Here is an 18,327-nt window from a genome sequence, read left to right on the forward strand (position 1 = left end):
AATCACTGTGCAATCTGATCTACTCCATTTTGTCCCTTGTGACCTCCTTCTTCCTCTGTTAACTTTCTGACATCTAGCTAACACGGGCTCTAGCTTGCTACCATATTTAAGAAGTAGAATAGTACAATGGACAAGGCCAAGAATTTATATATGGACAGATTTGGGTTTATTGAGAAAAATACACTGGGGAAAATATACAGTACACCCAGTACTGTAATATGTCTGCCTTCATTTTTGTGGCCTCACGGCATGTGGGATCTCAGTTCTCTCACCGGAGATGAACTCACATCCCTTGTATTGGAAATGTTGAGTCTTAACCATGGCTGCTGTTGTTCAGTCACTAAGTTGTGTCCAAATCTTTGCAACCCCATGGACTGAAGTACACCAGGCTTCCCTGTCCTTCACTGTCTCCAAGTTTGCTCAGACTCATGTCCATTGAGTTGGTGATGCCATCCAACCATCTCATCCTCTCTTGCCTCCCTTCTCCCCCTGCCTTCAATCTTTCCCAGCATCAGGGTCTTTTCCAAGGAGTCGGCTCTTTGCATCAGGTGGCCCAAGTTTTGGAGCTTCAGCTGCAGCATCAGTCCTCCCAATGAATATTCAGGGTTGATTTCCTTTAGGATTGACTCATTTGATCTCCTTGCTGTCCAAGGGAGTCTCAAAGGTCTTCTCCAGTACCACAATTAAAAAGCATCGATTCTTCAATGCTCAACCTTCTTTATGATCCAATTCCTACCATTGGACAGCCAGGGAAGTCCCTATGTATGTCTTCATTGGATTAAAGCACTCTAATTTCCATGAGGGATTACTTTTCCCTCAGTGTTTAGGGTCTGCTGGGTTGGTTAATCAAGGTGGCCTCCCCTTGCCCAGTCATAAGACTAAGCTAGGCCAGGTAACTGATGCTGGCTTATCCTTGCTTTACAGTCAAGGTGATCATTCAAAGTACCATAGATGCTCTGAGTAGACTGTTAAGCTGTTCTTAGACTCTTCTTGGAGGGGCTTCCTTGGTGGTGCTAGTGGTAAAGAATCTGCCTGCCAATTCTGGAGACATAAGAGATGCAGGTTTGATCCCTGGGCCAGGAAAATCCCCTGGAGGAGGCCATGGCAGCCCACTCCAGTATTCTTGCCTGGAGAATCCCTTGGACAGAGGACCCTGGTGGGCTATGGTCCCCAGGGTCACAAAGAATCAGACACAACTGAAGCAACTTAGCATGCATGCATGTCCTTTCTTATCCATTTTGTGAGCCACCTGATAGCCTTCAATAAATTTCACCTACAAAGAATTGGAGCTTCAGCTTCAGCATCAGTCCTTCCAATGAATATTCAGAACTGATCTCCTTTAGGATTGACTTGGACAGGTACACACTGCTATACTTAAAATGGATAACCAACAGGGACCCATGATATAGCACAAGGAACTGTGCTCAATGGCAGCCTGGCTGGGGGAGAATGGATACATGTATATGTATGGGTGAGACCCTTCATTGTTCATGTGAAACTACCACAACACGGTTAATTGGTTATACTCCAACACAAAATAAAAAGTTAAAAAAAAAAAAAAAAGAGCATCACCACAGACTTTCTTAGAACTTCCTGTTATTTCCAGAGTTCTCCAAAGCCTGTCCTTGAAGAGGGCACAACAAAATATTTTAAGGTAAAAAATATTTAAAGCAGATGGATGGCATTTTCAGTATATAGCTTCAGTGTTTCTGTTTGTTTGTGCCTTCTTCCTCTCTGAAGGTATGTTTCAGATCCAAAGCAGTGGTGCTGAGTTGGAGCCTGCACAGGATTTGCCTGCCTGACCCAGGGCTCCAAAAATTATAGCAACAAATATAAGACAATTTAAAAAAGATTTATTTTTATTTATTTATCTGGCTGAGCCAGGTCTTTGTTAGGGCATGTGGGATGTAGTTCCCTGACCAGGGATAGAACCCAGGTCCCCTGGACCACCAGGGAATTCACCCAGACAATATTTTGATCCACATGCCACAACTAAGACCTGGCACAGCCAAATAAATAAAAACGAATATATATATATTTTTAATTAACCGTTAGTTTTGGACTTACAGAGGATTCCCTCAAATGCTAGATCTGAAATTTTGTGACTCTCACTTGACATGTAATATTCCCTCTCAGGTTTAAATTAGAGCTGAAGAGAAAGCCAATAGTTTTAAAACCTCAGGGTTTTAAACCATAGATAATGTCTTCCTGCAGTTGCCTGCTGATACCACTCCACTGGAATAAGGGGAAATAAAGGAGGTTCAGATGAGCCCTCACATTCTTAGCTCCTAACAGCTAAGTTGCAAAGATGTAAGAAATGATTTCATTATAGTATTATTAATTGGCTGCTATAAAAATACACATGAGCAGGCAAATATATAAAGCATGGTCACTGAGTCTAGATCTGCTCAGTTAAAAATCACATATTTCCTTTTTTATTGCTATTTATTCATGTTTGATGTTTCTTCTATTTAAATTGATTGAAGTTGTGTGTGTGTGTGTGTGTTTTAATTTTTATTTATCTGTTTAGGCTAAGCCACTCGGCTTGCAGAATCTTAGTCCCCAACCAGGGATTGACCCTGGCCCTCGGCAATGAACATACAGAGTCCTAACCTCTGGACTGCCAGGGAATTCCTTAAACCAATTGTTTTCAATCTTTTATTTTATTTTTTTCAGGGCTATAAAACTCTTTGAGGATATGATGAAAACTATGAATCTTCTCCCTAGAAAAATTCATATTAATATTGCTGCTGCTGCTAAGTCACTTCAGTCGTGTCCGACTCTGTGTGATCCCACAGACGGCAGCCACCAGGCTCCCCCATCCCTGGGATTCTCCAGGCAAGAACACTGGAGTGGGTTGCCATTTCCTTCTCCAATGCATGAAAGTGAAAAGTGAAAGGGAAGTCGCTCAGTCATATCTGCCTCTTAGTGACCCCATGGACTGAAGCCTACCAAGCTCCTCCATCCATGCGATTTTCCAGGCAAAATACTGGAGTGGGGTGCCATTGCCTTCTCCGCATATTAACATTGCATTTTGCTTATACCAGGTTAAAAACTTCTGTTGTAAGCTCAGAAACTCTCTTTTCCCAGTTTGAGTAGAAAACAATCTGACTGAGTCTAAGCACGATTTCTGATTAGGACAAAGTATCTTTTCCAGGTTCTCCCTAAGGTTTTGCATGTTTTTTTTTTCTTCCTGGTTTTTCAGAGCTAGAAATCATTTGAATTAGGCTTTTTTTTTTTTTTTTTCAAATCAATTTGAATAAAGTTTGGTTTTCAGGAGATGGGCCTGGCTGAGCAAAAGAGCCCTCTTGGTAATAGTCTTCCTGAAGCAGGCAAATGGAGGTATCCTGCCCTGGTTTTTGTCATTATCCTTTTACAGTTTTTTCCTCTGTCCACTCTAGAAGATGGGCAGTGTGCATATCTGCATGTCCACACTGGTTCACAGTATAGACCACTCAGAACATACAAAAAAATTACAAGGCAAAGCAAGTTGCCTTCCCTCCTTCTACATACAAACTTTGCTGTTGTTTTTTCATGACCTCTTTCCCCCTTAATGGCTGTCCTTGCATGTTCCCCTTTAATTTTTCCTTGGATAAAGGGGAAGAAAAAGGGCTTCTGGCCCTTACCCCCAGTGTGTGCTTCTAGTGTCATGCTTAAAGGCAAGGATAGGTCCTCTGGTAAAGTTCCAGTGGTAACACACCTCCAATCCCATCTTCAAAGCCATTCTCCACACTGTCACCATTTCACAACTTCACTAAAGACTTATTAGGTCTGTATTACAGGTATAAAGACAAGTCTTGACTATAATGGAGATTACAGTCTACTACAAGAGGGTTTTTTAACAAAAAAAAATGTATATATTTAAGGTGATGTTTTAGTATATGTACACATTGTGGGATGCTTACCACAATCAAACTATGTAACATATCCATCACCTCCCATAGTCACTGTGTGTGTGTGCATGTGTGCATGTGTGTGCATGCATGTGCTTCTGTGTGTGTGTGATTACCCTTGAGATCTACTCTTCTAGCAAATTTCAAGTATATAATATATTATTATTAACAATTGTCACCATGATCCCTGGGCAGGGAGATCCCCTGAAGAAGTAAATGGCAACCCACTCCAGTATTCTTGCCTGGAGAATCCTATGGACAGAGGAACCTGGTGGGCTACAGTCCATGGGGTTGCAAGAGTGGGACACAACTTAGCGACTAAACTACCACCACCATCACCACATAGGCACCATGCTGTACATAAGGTCTTTAGAACTTATTCCTTTCATAACTGAAGGTTTGTACCCTTTGACCAATATCTCCACACTTCCCTCCTCCCCAACTTTGGCTAACCACTACTCTATTCAGGGAAGTATTTTTTAAAAGGTCTGTTAGTCATTTTTCAGCTCAAAAACCTTCAGAGACTCGATAATGGCTACAGAATCCTTAGCATGCTAGTCTAGGTACACCATGAATTTACCTTTTGGGTTCATCCTCCTTCCTCTCCCTTTATGCACTATCTGTACAGACACACTGAACTTCAGATCAGAGAATGTGGTACAAAACTGGTGCTTCTCTGCTAATGTGGTTTTCTGAATGTGCTCACCTGAATCCTAAACTCAGTAGTGCACAGTAGGTGCTCAATAAAACCTTGTCTCAATCAGCGGAATGAATGAACACAACAGTGGAGGTGAGTGGTTTAAGGATTAAAGCTAGTGGCAAAGAAGGTACAACTCAACATTAGGAACCGAGCACTGGGGTTAGACTCAGGATAATCGGGTTTTTATTTGGCGTTTACAGAGCAGAACACGGTTGAGTTTCTCCACTAACACACAGCTCACCCATTGTACGCTGCAGTATCATCAGAGAAGGAAATAGAGATTACCAGGAAATGATCAGGAAATAGGGTATGGATGTGAGAGTTGGACTGTGAAGAAGGCTGAGCACCGAAGAATTGATGCTTTTGAACTGTGGTGTTGGAGAAGACTCTTGAGAGTCCCTTGGACTGCAAGGAGATCCAACCAGTCCATTCTGAAGGAGATCAGCCCTGGGATTTCTTTGGAAGGAATGATGCTAAAGCTGAAACTCCAGTACTTTGGCCACCTCATGCAAAGAGTTGACTCATTGGAAAGGACTCTGATGCTGGGAGGGATTGGGGGCAAGAGGAGAAGGGGACGACAGAGGATGAGATGGCTGAATGGCATCACTGACTCGATGGATGTGAGTCTCAGTGAACTCCGGGAATTGGTGATGGACAGGGAGGCCTGGCGTGCTGCGATTCATGGGGTCGCAAAGAGTCGCACACGACTGAGCGACTGATCTGATCTGATCTAGATTTAAATATGAATTCATCTTATATTCAACTAGATGGAAACAAAGAGAAACTATAAGACAATGCAAAGACCTAGTGCTTTGATAAGCATAGAAGTAATTATTTATTGGTTGTTAATTTCATATATATGATGCACCTGGTCATTTAACTGCTAATACAGAGCAAAATGTAATTCCCGGGGTCACTGCCAAGGCTCGTGAGAAGCCCAGCAGGACCTGAGAGAAGAGCTCTCAAAAGAGTCTCCATCTTTTCCATGCAGTGATCACTGCTCTCACCTCTTTAAGTCTTTCTCTTCAAGTCTTTCTCCTCAAGCCTCTAGCGCTGGTGTTGCCATAGCTCCTGTTTCTGTGACTCTGTCTAGCCCCCACCCCTTCCAGTAGGCCAATCACTACCTATAAATCTTTTCGCTGGCGGCGGGCTGGCTCCAAATTTGGGCACAGGAACAAAATGGAAAAGTGGGAGGGCTCAGAGGATGGGAAAGGCTGCCATCTCTCAATAGAGTGCTAGGACGAATATGCAGCCAATCCTGAAACAAACAGCATTAAATGCCCCCATTCAAGCTGTAAGTATGTTCCAAATCAGGCCAACCTACTGAGCATGCCCAGTTTTATCGTTCTGGTCACTCCGGGGTTCTGAAACGTAAACTCCGTTTCTCTGGGTTTTTAGAGTGGCCAACAGGTAAAAGAAGGTTGCAGGAAAAACAATTCTGGAGAGGTTCAATGAAAGAATAGCACCTGCACACAGGAAGGGAAAGAACGTGCGAAAATTGCCCAACACACAAACTCAGCAATGCTTCAACATGAATTGTAATTTATTGGATTAAGGAATTCAGGCCAACTAACAGATACACCAGGGAACCAGCAGATGGCATGCCTGAATAAGGATAACTCCAAATTTGGGAAATTTTCTGATCTGGTCTAATTTCATTAATGAAATTTATGAAGCATCTACCATGTAATGAGAGGCAGAGTGAGAATGCAAGAATAAAAAAAAAACAGAAATCTAATGAGGATGTGAAAGTACAATGTAGAAATAACTACTGGTATAGAACTATAAACTAATGCTAGAGAAAAACATTTCAGAAGGGACATCTGGGAAGTGTAAAACAGGTCTTATGGGCAGCAGCTAACCAAATTCAAAAAAGAAGACTTTTCTCATTATCGCACGTTCTCTAAAATACATAAAAATGTACTCTCTTCCAAGGTAAATAAATGTAAACCCTATGTTTATATTGTTTCATTGTTTTGAAATAGGCAGCATTCGTATATCTCCCGTTTAAAAAGAAAATGAAAAGTAAAGCTCATAGAGGTGCTTTCTTTGGAGTTGACAAAGGATCAGTAAGTGGCCAAATCGAAACTTATGTTGTCTGAATTCCACCCCAGTGGTTTTAAGTATGGTTGTATGTTTTATGATCAGGTTGTACGTAAAATGAATAAACAAAGACTTTTGCAGGGGTGGAGGCCTGGGGGAGGTAAGTAGATGCAATACTAAATTACCATGTATTACCGGTTAACATGGATGGTTTCAAAATGGGTTCATCCAGAAAGAGACCAGTTTTAACAACTCCCTGGGAGAGTGTTGGGTCTCGCTGAAGTTCCTGAGCTACCAGGGAAGCCCTAAAGACTTTCTATTGGTGGTTATAACATTGAATGAAAGAAAGATGGGATTAAAGAGAGCACGACACTTTATCCCTGTTAGATCTGAATATTTTTATCCCTGAAAATAAGGTCCCTTTCATTGATCCTCTCAACTAGCATCCTCTGGACCTCTCCTTGTTCAGCCCTTCACATTGTGTTCACGGTGAGCACATTGGCTCAATTGTCCTCGAAAATTTAACATTACTTTCATTTAAAATTTTTTTTTTTTTTTTTTTTTTTATTCTTCCAATTTTATTTTATTTTTAAACTTTACATAATTGTATTAGTTTTGCCAAATATCAAAATGAATCCGCCACAGGTATACATGTGTTCCCCATCCCGAACCCTCCTCCCTCCTCCCTCCCCATACCATCCCTCTGGGCCGTCCCAGTGCACCAGCCCCAAGCATCCAGCATCATGCATCGAACCTGGACTGGCAACTCGTTTCCTACATGATATTTTACATGTTTCACTGCCATTCTCCCACATCTTCCCACCCTCTCCCTCTCCCACAGAGTCCATAAGACTGTTCTATACATCAGTGTCTCTTTTGCTGTCTCGTACACCGGGTTATTGTTACCATCTTTCTAAATTCCATATATATGCGTTAGTATACTGTATTTATGTTTTTCCTTCTGGCTTACTTCACTCTGTATAATAGGCTCCAGTTTCATCCACCTCATTAGAACTGATTCAAATGTATTCTTTTTAATGGCTGAGTAATACTCCATTGTGTATATGTACCACAGCTTTCTTATCCATTCATCTGCTGATGGACATCTAGGTTGCTTCCACGTCTTGGCTATTACAAACAGTGCTGCGATGAACATTGGGGTACACGTGTCTCTTTCCCTTCTGGTTTCCTCAGTGTGTATGCCCAGCAGTGGGATTTCTGGATCATAAGGCAGTTCTATTTCCAGTTTTTTAAGGAATCTCCACACTGTTCTCCATAGTGGCTGTACTAGTTTGCATTCCCACCAACAGTGTAAGAGGGTTCCCTTTTCTCCACACCCTCTCCAGCATTTATTATTTGTAGACTTTTGGATCGCAGCCATTCTGACTGGTGTGAAATGGTACCTCATAGTGGTTTTGATTTGCATTTCTCTGATAATGAGTGATGTTGAGCATCTTTTCATGTGTTTGTTAGCCATCTGTATGTCTTTTTTGGAGAAATGTCTATTTAGTTCTTTGGCCCATTTTTTGATTGGGTCGTTTATTTTTCTGGAGTTGAGCTGTAGGAGTTGCTTGTATATTTTTGAGATTAGTTGTTTGTCGGTTGCTTCATTTGCTATTATTTTCTCCCATTCTGAAGACTGTCTTTTCACCTTGCTAATAGTTTCCTTTGATGTGCAGAAGCTTTTAAGGTTAATTAGGTCCCATTTGTTTATTTTTGCTTTTATTTCCAATATTCTGGGAGGTGGGTCATAGAGGATCCTGCTGTGATGTATGTCGGAGAGTGTTTTGCCTATGTTCTCCTCTAGGAGTTTTATAGTTTCTGGTCTTACGTTTAGATCTTTAATCCATTTTGAGTTTATTTTTGTGTATGGTGTTAGAAAGTGGTCCAGTTTCATTCTTTTACAAGTGGTTGACCAGATTTCCCAGCTCCACTTGTTAAAGAGATTGTCTTTAATCCATTGTATATTCTTGCCTCCTTTGTCGGGAACAAGACAAGGGTGCCCACTTTCACCATTACTATTCAACATAGTTTTGGAAGTTTTGGCCACAGCAATCAGAGCAGAAAAAGAAATAAAAGGAATCCAAATTGGAAAAGAAGAAGTAAAACTCTCACTATTTGCAGATGACATGATCCTCTACATAGAAAACCCTAAAGAGTCCACCAGAAAATTACTAGAAATAATCAATGACTACAGTAAAGTTGCAGGATATAAAATCAACACACAGAAATCCCTTGCATTCCTATACACTAATAATGAGAAAACAGAAAGAGAAATTAAGGAAACAATTCCATTCACCATTGCAACGGAAAGAATAAAATACTTAGGAATATATCTACCTAAAGAAACTAAAGACCTATATATAGAAAACTATAAAACACTGGTGAAAGAAATCAAAGAGGACACTAATAGATGGAGAAATATACCATGTTCATGGATTGGAAGAATCAATATAGTGAAAATGAGTATACTACCCAAAGCAATTTATAGATTCAACGCAATCCCTATCAAGCTACCAACAGTATTCTTCACAGAGCTAGAACAAATAATTTCACAATTTGTATGGAAATACAAAAAACCTCGAATAGCCAAAGCGATCTTGAGAAAGAAGAATGGAACTGGAGGAATCAACTTACCTGACTTCAGGCTCTACTACAAAGCCACAGTTATCAAGACAGTATGGTACTGGCACAAAGACAGAAATATTGATCAATGGAATAAAATAGAAAGCCCAGAGATAAATCATTTAAAATTTTTTTAAATTCCTTTTAAAAATATTTATTTGGCTGCACTGGATCTTAGTTGCAGCACACAAGATCTTGGATCTTTAGTTGCAGTTTGTGGGATCTAGTTCCCAGTTGTTCTTCAGTCGCCAAGTCGTGTGTGACTCTGAAACCCCATCAACTGCTGCACTCCAGGCTTCCCTGTCTTGCACTAGTTCCCAGACCAGGGATTTAACCTAGGTCCTCTGCATTGGGAGGGTGGAATCTTAGTTACTGGACCACCAGGGAAGCCCCTCAACATTATTTTTAAAGGGAACATTTCAACCATAAAGAAAAGTTTACAGACTTGCCTAAGAAACACCCTTTTCTCCCTGCAGAGATTTTTTAAAATGTTAACATTTTGCTTCATGTGTGTGATTAAGAGTTGAAGCCTCTTTTACATGCTGCCCAGATCTCATTTCCCACCCTGCCTGCCTAGAGGTATCCACTGTCATAAAATTTAGTGTGCTGCCTACTTGTCCACTTTTTATGCTTATTATATATACATGTTTGGCCTTGTAAACAGTGTGACTGTTTTAAAGAGCTATCATAATTTACATACTTTGTAGTTCGCTTCTTTCACTCAGTGGCCTATTTCTGAGATGTGATCATGTTGATACATTCAACGATAATTTCTACATCATTCCCAACTCCCACTAGGAGCCAAGATATGTTCTATGCCTGACAGTTTTCACAAGACCATGTGTAAAATGCATAAAAATATGAGAGCAGCACATCTCTAGAGGATCTGAAGGTACAAGGGATCTAGAAGTACCCGAAGCAGGTCTATACTGCTTTTCATAAATGCTCTTAGCTGCTTCACTCACTCACCTTCAGTAGAGGCAGTGTTGGCTCCACAAGACACAATGACTTGATAAGAATCAGCCTAGGGATCAATGTTATTTAAAAAAAAAAAAAAGTATTACTGCATTAGTATTTATTAACGACATTGAAAATGTCATTTCAGATCCCTTTTATGGTGCAATTCGCATAGCTCATCTTCTGACATCAAACGATATTTATGACTGTCTAAGCTCAGTATTTATTATCATTTAGGGAGCATCTTTAAAACAGATTGTTTCACTGGTGGCTCAAACAGTAAAGAATCTGGCTGCAATGCAGGAGACCTGGGTTCCATCCCTGGGTCGGGAAGATCCCCTGGAGAAGGGAATGGCAACCCACTCCAACTTCTTGCCTGGAGAAGTCCATGGACAGAGGAACCTGGTGGGCTACAGTCCATTGGATCACAAAGAGTCGGACACGACTGAGGGACTAACACTTCCACTTTTCTTTGTATAAAATAGTTGCCTATAATTAAAGATGCCACAGAGATGTGTCCCAAGGGTTTGGACAAACCACAGATTATATAGCTGTTTTTGGTCAGTCTCCTAACATGGGGTGGCAAAGATTCAGACAGAAGATTATACTAAAATACACCATTTTAACCAAGTGTACAGTTGAAGAACGTTAAGTACAGTCATACTATGCTACAAGATCAAAGTATTTCTTTAAGTCCTGTGTGCTACCATAGAACAAAATGATGCCTGTGAAGTCTAGGTTGAAAAGGGAGGGAAAGGAAGGTAGGTAAAATGATAGAGGCAAAGGTAACAGCTTTGGCTTGGAATGAGTGAATCCAGACTCAGCCCTTAAAACGCTGCCTGGCTTTGGCTAAGTCTTTTTAACCTTTCTGGACTGTTCTTTTCCGCGTCTGAATAATGAGAGGTTAGGTTTAGATGATTTCTAAGGAATCTTTAAGTTCTGAAATAGCTTATGTAGAAAAAAATAAAATCACTTATGAAGAAAAAGAGAGAAGAAACATTTCCCAAAGAACAGAAGATGGGGAATGCCACCAATAAACTCAAGCCCCACCTGCTGACTAAAGTGGGTGTTGGTAAAGAGGGTATCTGCTCTGCTGCTTCAGCCTGGAGCTCTGCAATATGAAAGCTGACTACTTCTATCTGCACCCAGTACCACTCTCAGCACCCACCTCTTAATCAATTCCAATCCCCGGGTTCCCAGGGGGCACGCTGGTTCTCAAACAGGTTTTGGTGGTCTCTCAATAATAGGGTTCCAGGCTTGAGTGATGAGAGTCGCTGCACTGTCTCAGCAGGGAAGGGAGGGAGAGCTTTGCAAAGGGGACTGAGGGCATTTAAGAAAAGCTTCCAGAGCGCGGAACGACTCTGCTGGAGCAGGACAGGGCCAGGCATCAGCCTCGGCGCGAGGTAAAGAGCAACGAAACCTGCAGATGGGTATCCAGAAGCTGGGTTCAAAATAGGAGCGCTCGGCCGAGCGTGCTCAGCGCGCCTGTGCCGTACGTGCGTGCGCATGTGCCGCGGCCATCGCGAAAGCTCTCGGTCGCTCAGAGGCGCACACTGGTGGTTCTCGCTGGCTCCGTTTACCTGAGGGACCTTCGGCCGCCCCCGGCCGGCGCCGCAGCCCCCCAGGAGCCCGGCCCCGAGGTGTGAGGTGAGCCCCGGGTCGTGCAGGCCCCTTCCCGTCCTGCTCAGCGGGAAAAGGACTTGGGAGTGGGGACTTAGGAGGTGCCGCCGCGGCTGCCCGCTCCTCGGTCTAAGCCTGTGCCAAAGAGGCACGAGCAGCTGCGGCACCTCCTCCTCAAGGACTGTTATTCTCGTCTCTGACAAAACAAAAGCCTTGGGCGCTGTGCTGTGGAGGGGTGTCTCCGGGCTTTCTCGGGGTGGGTGGCGGGCTGGCGGGGGAGCCCGAGTTTGGGGCTGGGCGGACTGTGCGCGGACTGGATTAACCCTCTTGGTCCTGAATCTGCGCCGAGCAACCTGGTCGAGTGTGGCCCACACACCCTGCACGCCGCCCTCGGCCCAGCCCTGGGGCCCCTGGGGGCTGTGGGTGGAGCACGCGGATGCTGGCCGGGAGGACGATGCACTGAGGGCTGGGTGCGGGGGTGTGGGCGGCATTGCAGCATCTGGACTGCTTCCTGTTTCTAGTCCTGAAAGTTGTCCCCTCTCCTCCCTCCCATCAGTTTTGCAAAGTCTGCATATTCCTCCTTGAGGCTTTCCCCTCTGCCCCCTTGGAGGCTCCGTGTGTTTGCCCTGGGGTACCTCGGGGAGGTTCATCCATATCCTCTGAAATAAGGTTCTGTTAAATATTTCAAGACATTCTAACATCTTCCTAGAGGGCTTTTTCAGAATTAGTTGCCTTCCTCAATAAGAGAATAAGGGGTGGTTTTTTCTTTCTTTCTTTTTTTTTTCTTAACAAAAACATATGCCACTAATTTAGGCAGAGGAGTCAACTCGAAGTTGCAAAATATCTAGGAAGGACAAAAGGTCTGGTTTTGGGCCTAGAATAAATGAAATTTTGAATTTTTGTTCCCTTCTGAATGTAGGAAGACAGAGCAGCAGAGCAGACCAGCAGCTTTAGAAATAAATGACTGCTCTATAAGATTGGTCAGACAATATCTTATTTTATAGAAGTAGTTTGGAGAGACCTGTAATGTTTATATACGGGAATTGGGTTACTTGGTATGGGCAAGGCCAATACCACAGGAGCAAGGAAACAAACACTTGACAAGGGGGATGTTAACCTCCCTCTTGAGCCTTCTGAAGCCGTTAGTGGCATGCTAACAGTCAAAGGGATGGATAAATCCGTAGTTCTGTTATTAAGAACCATTTACTCCTCAAGATAATGATTTCCCTCCGTCCTTTTTTTTTTTTTTTTAACCCATCCGTACTTTTAAGCAAATCAATACCATCTTTTTCCTCTATAAGAAGAAGGGGGAAAAAAAGTGTTTGTTTGAAGTACCAAACCACAACATAGAGGTAATAAGACAGGAAAGTGATGTAAAAGTTTAAGTGGGCAGGCTTGCAAGGATGTAGCTGAAAATAAAAGATAATTGAGATGCAGTTCTTCTTACAGTGTTGCCTTTTATTTAGTGAAATAAGAGGTTCCTCCTCTACTCCCCTCCCCACAAATGCTTTGAAACTGTCAGGAAAATAAGGTAATTAATTTTCAGGAAGCATTTAACAGGAGGCTTCCTGTGTGCTGTTTTGGATCTGTCAGAAATTCTCTGTTCCTTACTAATTCCTAAATACTCAAGCGTCTCCTGGGGGCTGAGGAATCCAGGCATTTCCTTCATTAGATTTTCTATACGGAGATAAGTACCCTCTCCTTCTTGTGAACCATACAGTAAAAGTGATTGTTTACAACTCTCTCTCTCTTTAATATGGATCGCCTATGTTTTGTAAGTCTGGAATTTTAATCTTTACATTTGCTGAGAATAACTACCTTGTAAGACAGTCTATATGCTCACACCATGTTAATTAAAACACCTTTGCTCCATCAGAGCTCTGATCCCCGTGTCTTTCTTTTTCTCTATCAGGCTATTTCTTTGGAGCACAGAAGCCCTCTGAATTCACTTTTCTGCCCAGGCTTCTAAGACCCTCTTGAGAAGGTGTTGTGCGCCTTCACCGCATTGAGAGAGAGCCTGAGGCCTCCGTGAACTGAGCGAACCCCGTGCCAGGGGCTTTCTTGGCTTTCTGCGTAAACCAAGGAATATCAGCCTCTTTCTCTCCTTTACTTTCTTATCGTCGACTCTGGACCACCAGGGTCTGGTCCGTTAAAGGACCTCAACAATTAGTAAAGCCTATCGTCTAACCTTCTCTTTCCTCCTCCTCCGTTTTTTCTTTTTTCTTTTTCTCTTCCACTAATATTCCCTGCCTCTACATCTCTCCTAAATCTACCAGTGCCCTATTAATAGAGGAAGAAAGGACTTTAGGTTCTTTGATCCCTTTTTTCATCTTAGGTATTGTATTCCTCTGACCTTTATTTTGTGCTTTGAACATTTAGGTGGATTTTTCTAGAGAGATCCCAGCCATGATTGAGATATTTGAAGTAGGGAGACTTGCTGCTGCTGCCACCAAGTCACTTCAGTCGTGTCCGACTCTATGCGACCCCATAGACAGCAGCCCACAAAGCTACCACATTCCTGGGATTCTCCAGGCAAGAACACTGGAGTGGGTTGCCATTTCCTTGTCCAATGCATAAAAGTGAAAAGTGAAAGTGAAGTTGCTCAGTCGTGTCCAACTCTTGGCGATCCCATGGACTGCAGTGCACCAGGCTCCTCAGTCCATGGAATTCTCCAAGCAAGAGTACTGGAGTGGGGTGCCATTGCCTTCTCCGGGGAAGCTAAATAGTAAAGTGCACGTTCTTTTTTTGTATGTCACAGTGTTGTGAGCGAGTCATCACTGGGCAAAGAGAGGGGATTTTAAACTCACTGTAAGTCCTCTGTTGCCCACTTGACAGGCAAAACATCTCTCTCCCCAACTTAAATTTCATAAGTGTTAGTAAAACTGTGAGATTTCATACTGAAAACTTATTCTGAGCATGTTAGTTTGTTGATGTTAGACTGCTGTTGACTTTTATTTTCTTCAGGAGACATGTGCCAGGAAACAGTTCTTACTGCATCTTTACCTTCTTTCATAGGGAAGAGCAGTGTTGGCCTCAAGCATTTTTTAACCTCTAAATCTCTAGAATTAGAGACATTTAAAGCTGCAGCTGCCCACAGAAAGAGCAGTAGTGCAAATGAAAAGCAAAACTTTGAAATATGTATGAGAGGAATTGTTCAGTATAGATTTGGGAGAAGGAGGGTCACAGCATCTTGAGGAAAGAAGTGAAGGTTTTTAATAGTGGCATTTCCAGAAGGTTAGGAATGAATGTTTGAAGAGTAGCAGCTCCTCTTTGAGTAGAAATTAGTTTTAACTGACTGTTGCATCAGAAATGATGAATCTGTCTTTGAGTTACAATTTGTTATGCTGAGAACTAGCAATAGTTTTGGGGGATCCAAGGAATTCGCTGTGAATGAAGTTTAAGAAAAAACAACTAGGCTGCTGCTGCTCCTGCTAAGTCACTTCAGTCATGTCTGACTCTGTGCAACCCCATGGACTGCAGCCTACTAGGTTCCTCCATCCATGGGATCTTCCAGGCAAGGGTACTGGAGTGGGGTGCCATTGCCTTCTCCAAACAACTAGGCTAGTAGGCCTAAAAAAAAAATCCTGGTCCTCAAAGTTTATCTCATTAAACTAATTTTATAGTTAAAACATGCAACCATGCTAAAGGGGAAAAAAAAAATCAGGAGCTTGATATTAGAGCATTTCCTGAACACATTTTAATGGAACAGGGAAACGAGGCTGGAATTTCAACCTGTTTTGTTTTTTTTTTTTAAAGTCCAGACTCTGGCCATCTTTTAGGACTTCCCTGGTGGCTCAGATGGTTAAGTGTCTGCCTACAATGCGGGAGACCTGGGTTCAATCCCTGGGTTGGGAAGATCCCCTGGAGAAAGAAATGGCAACCCACTCCAGTACTATTGCCTGGAAAATCCCATGGACAGAGAGGCCTGGTAGGCTACAGTCCATGGGGTCGCAAAGAGTCGGAAACGACTGAGAGACTCCACTTCACTTCACTTCTGGCCATCTTTTAACTTTCCAGTTTTAGTTTTAAAAGATCTTCTGCTTCTGCTGTCTCTAGAATTAAAAGTATATATAAGTTGTAAGATGGCCTGGATTTTGATGCCTACTATTCATTTTAGTTTTGAACTTTATTTGTTTTTCCTGTATTTTTTTAAGCCCCATCACTCAGCACACTGGAAGATTAGAATATCTTTTGTAATCAGTGGATGAGTAGACGGACTTTAAAAATGAGATAATGTAGCAAAGTGATACCTTGAGATTCGTAAGAATCTAGGCCCTATGAATTAAATATGCTACTGCTAAATCGCTTCAGTCATTTCCAACTCTGTGCGACCCCATAGACGGCAGCCTACAAGGCTCCTCCACCCATGGGATTTTCCAGGCAAGAGTACTGGAGTGGGTTGCCATTGCCTTCTCTGATGAATTAAATATGGAGCAGAGATCAGCCCTGGGATTTCTTTAGAAGGAATGATGCTAAAGCTGAAATTCCAGTACTTTGGCCACCTCATGTGAAGAATTAAATCATTGGAAAAGACTCTGATGCTGTGAGGGATTGGGGGCAGGAGGAGAAGGGGACGACAGAGGATGAGATGGCTGGATGGCATCACTGACTTGATGGACGTGAGTCTGGGTGAACTCCGGGAGTTGGTAATGGACAGGGAGTCCGGGCTTGCTGCGATTTATGGGGTCGCAAAGAGTCGGACATGACTGAGCGACTGAACTGAACTTTTTATCATCAAAAGAGAACTGGTAAATTGGGGAATATCAGATTTCTGATGTTACACATTGATAAAAATTAAAATGTAGGGTTAAATGTATCTAGTCCTTTTTGTTTTCTGATGAAATAGTCATCAGGTCACTTAATTGGAAATTAGTTTTCCACATATATTGCTCTGTAAAGAAGTGAATGTCTTCGCTCAGGGTTAGGGCATGAAAAACTGTTGCCAGACCCCTCACTTTTTACTGGTCCTTGATGCCTGAGACTGTTCCCTCCAGTTAATCCACCAATTCCCTTTATTCAACTGAGATTCTGCAGATTGCTATAGTAAAAGATATAATATCAAAAAGAATGGAAAAAATCTTTTAACCTTTATGTGATCAGTTGCTGTATTTGGTCAGTATTTCCTGGTTTCCTCAATCTTCTGTGTCCTCTCTGAAACTTACAGCTTCTTCAAGGATGGTTCTCTTAGGAAAAAGGACTGTTGCTATGCATACTCACGTGATCCTGATTAGAAGCATTCATTTCATTATGTTATTGAAAAGCAACTTAGAATATATATCAAAAGTTTTTTTTTTAATGTGCATAATATTTGGTTCAGCTGAGAGGTGATCTGATTTTTTTCAGTATTCAAAACCAATTTTTGACCCATTCTAAATTTATCATCATTTTTTTTTGCTTTTCTTGCTACCTGTAGTAGGGTATTTTTGTGTCCCTTGGCTTGTTATTTAATCAACAGCCAGTAAATCATTGATTCAAGTAGTAGTATTGTCAGCACACATTCACAGATTTAGCACTTAATGTTCCCATACATAAATAACATGCGACAGACTTTAAAATACCATTGCAGCATTTATAATACTTTACTACTTTTTTGTTTTGTTTTTGTTTTTTGACCACGCTGTGCAGCTTGTGGGACCTTAATTCCCTGACCAGTGATGAAATGCGAGCTCCCTGACAATCACTGGATTGCCAGGGAAGTCCCTATAATATTGTATTTTTAAACAGTTCAGGTAATTTTATTCTGTTCCGTGTATGTATATTTTTGACAGAAGTGGGAGACTATATGCTGTTTTGTAAACCATTTAAAATTTTATTTTTCAGTTTTTGTATTGTTACTGTCTTTTGAAGTCAGTATATACAGATCCTGCTCATCATTTTTAGTTAGTGTGTTATATGTGGTTGTACCTTAGTTTAACCAATTCCTTATTGGCAGACTTTCAGATTGTCTCTGGGTTTTTGTACTAACATTTCAGTTATACATCATGTGTACTTGTGTTTACTTTCTTAGCATAAATTGTAGAATAGGTCTGCTGAATCAAATTATATACATTTTAAGGGCTTTTGATGTCCATAGCTATTTTTTTTTTTTTTTTGAAATACCAACTAGTTTGCTTTTCCTCCAGTAGTATTTGAAAATGGAGAATTTCCTGGCGGTCTAGTGGTTAGACACTCCACTACTCTGGCCCGGGTTCAGTCCTTGTTTGGGGAACTAAGATTCTGCAAGCCGTGTGGGACAACCAAAAAAAACAAAAAAAAAGTACTTCCAAGTGTTGGAATGTTGAATATATTCCTTTTTCTGCACCCTCTCCTATACTGTGTTCTGTTATTCTTACTTTGCTCATCTGATTGGCAAAAATGTAAAATATCATGTTTGTATGTTTTTATTAGTAAAGTTGAGTATCTTTTCATATGTTTTTTGGCCATTTGTAAATTTATGTCCTTTTTCAATTTTTCTATTAAGGTAGTATTCTTTATCTGCTTTTTAAAAAA

The sequence above is a fragment of the Bos indicus genome, chromosome 23 (assembly GCF_029378745.1).
Source record: "Bos indicus isolate NIAB-ARS_2022 breed Sahiwal x Tharparkar chromosome 23, NIAB-ARS_B.indTharparkar_mat_pri_1.0, whole genome shotgun sequence".
NCBI classification, from domain to species: Eukaryota; Metazoa; Chordata; class Mammalia; order Artiodactyla; family Bovidae; genus Bos; species Bos indicus.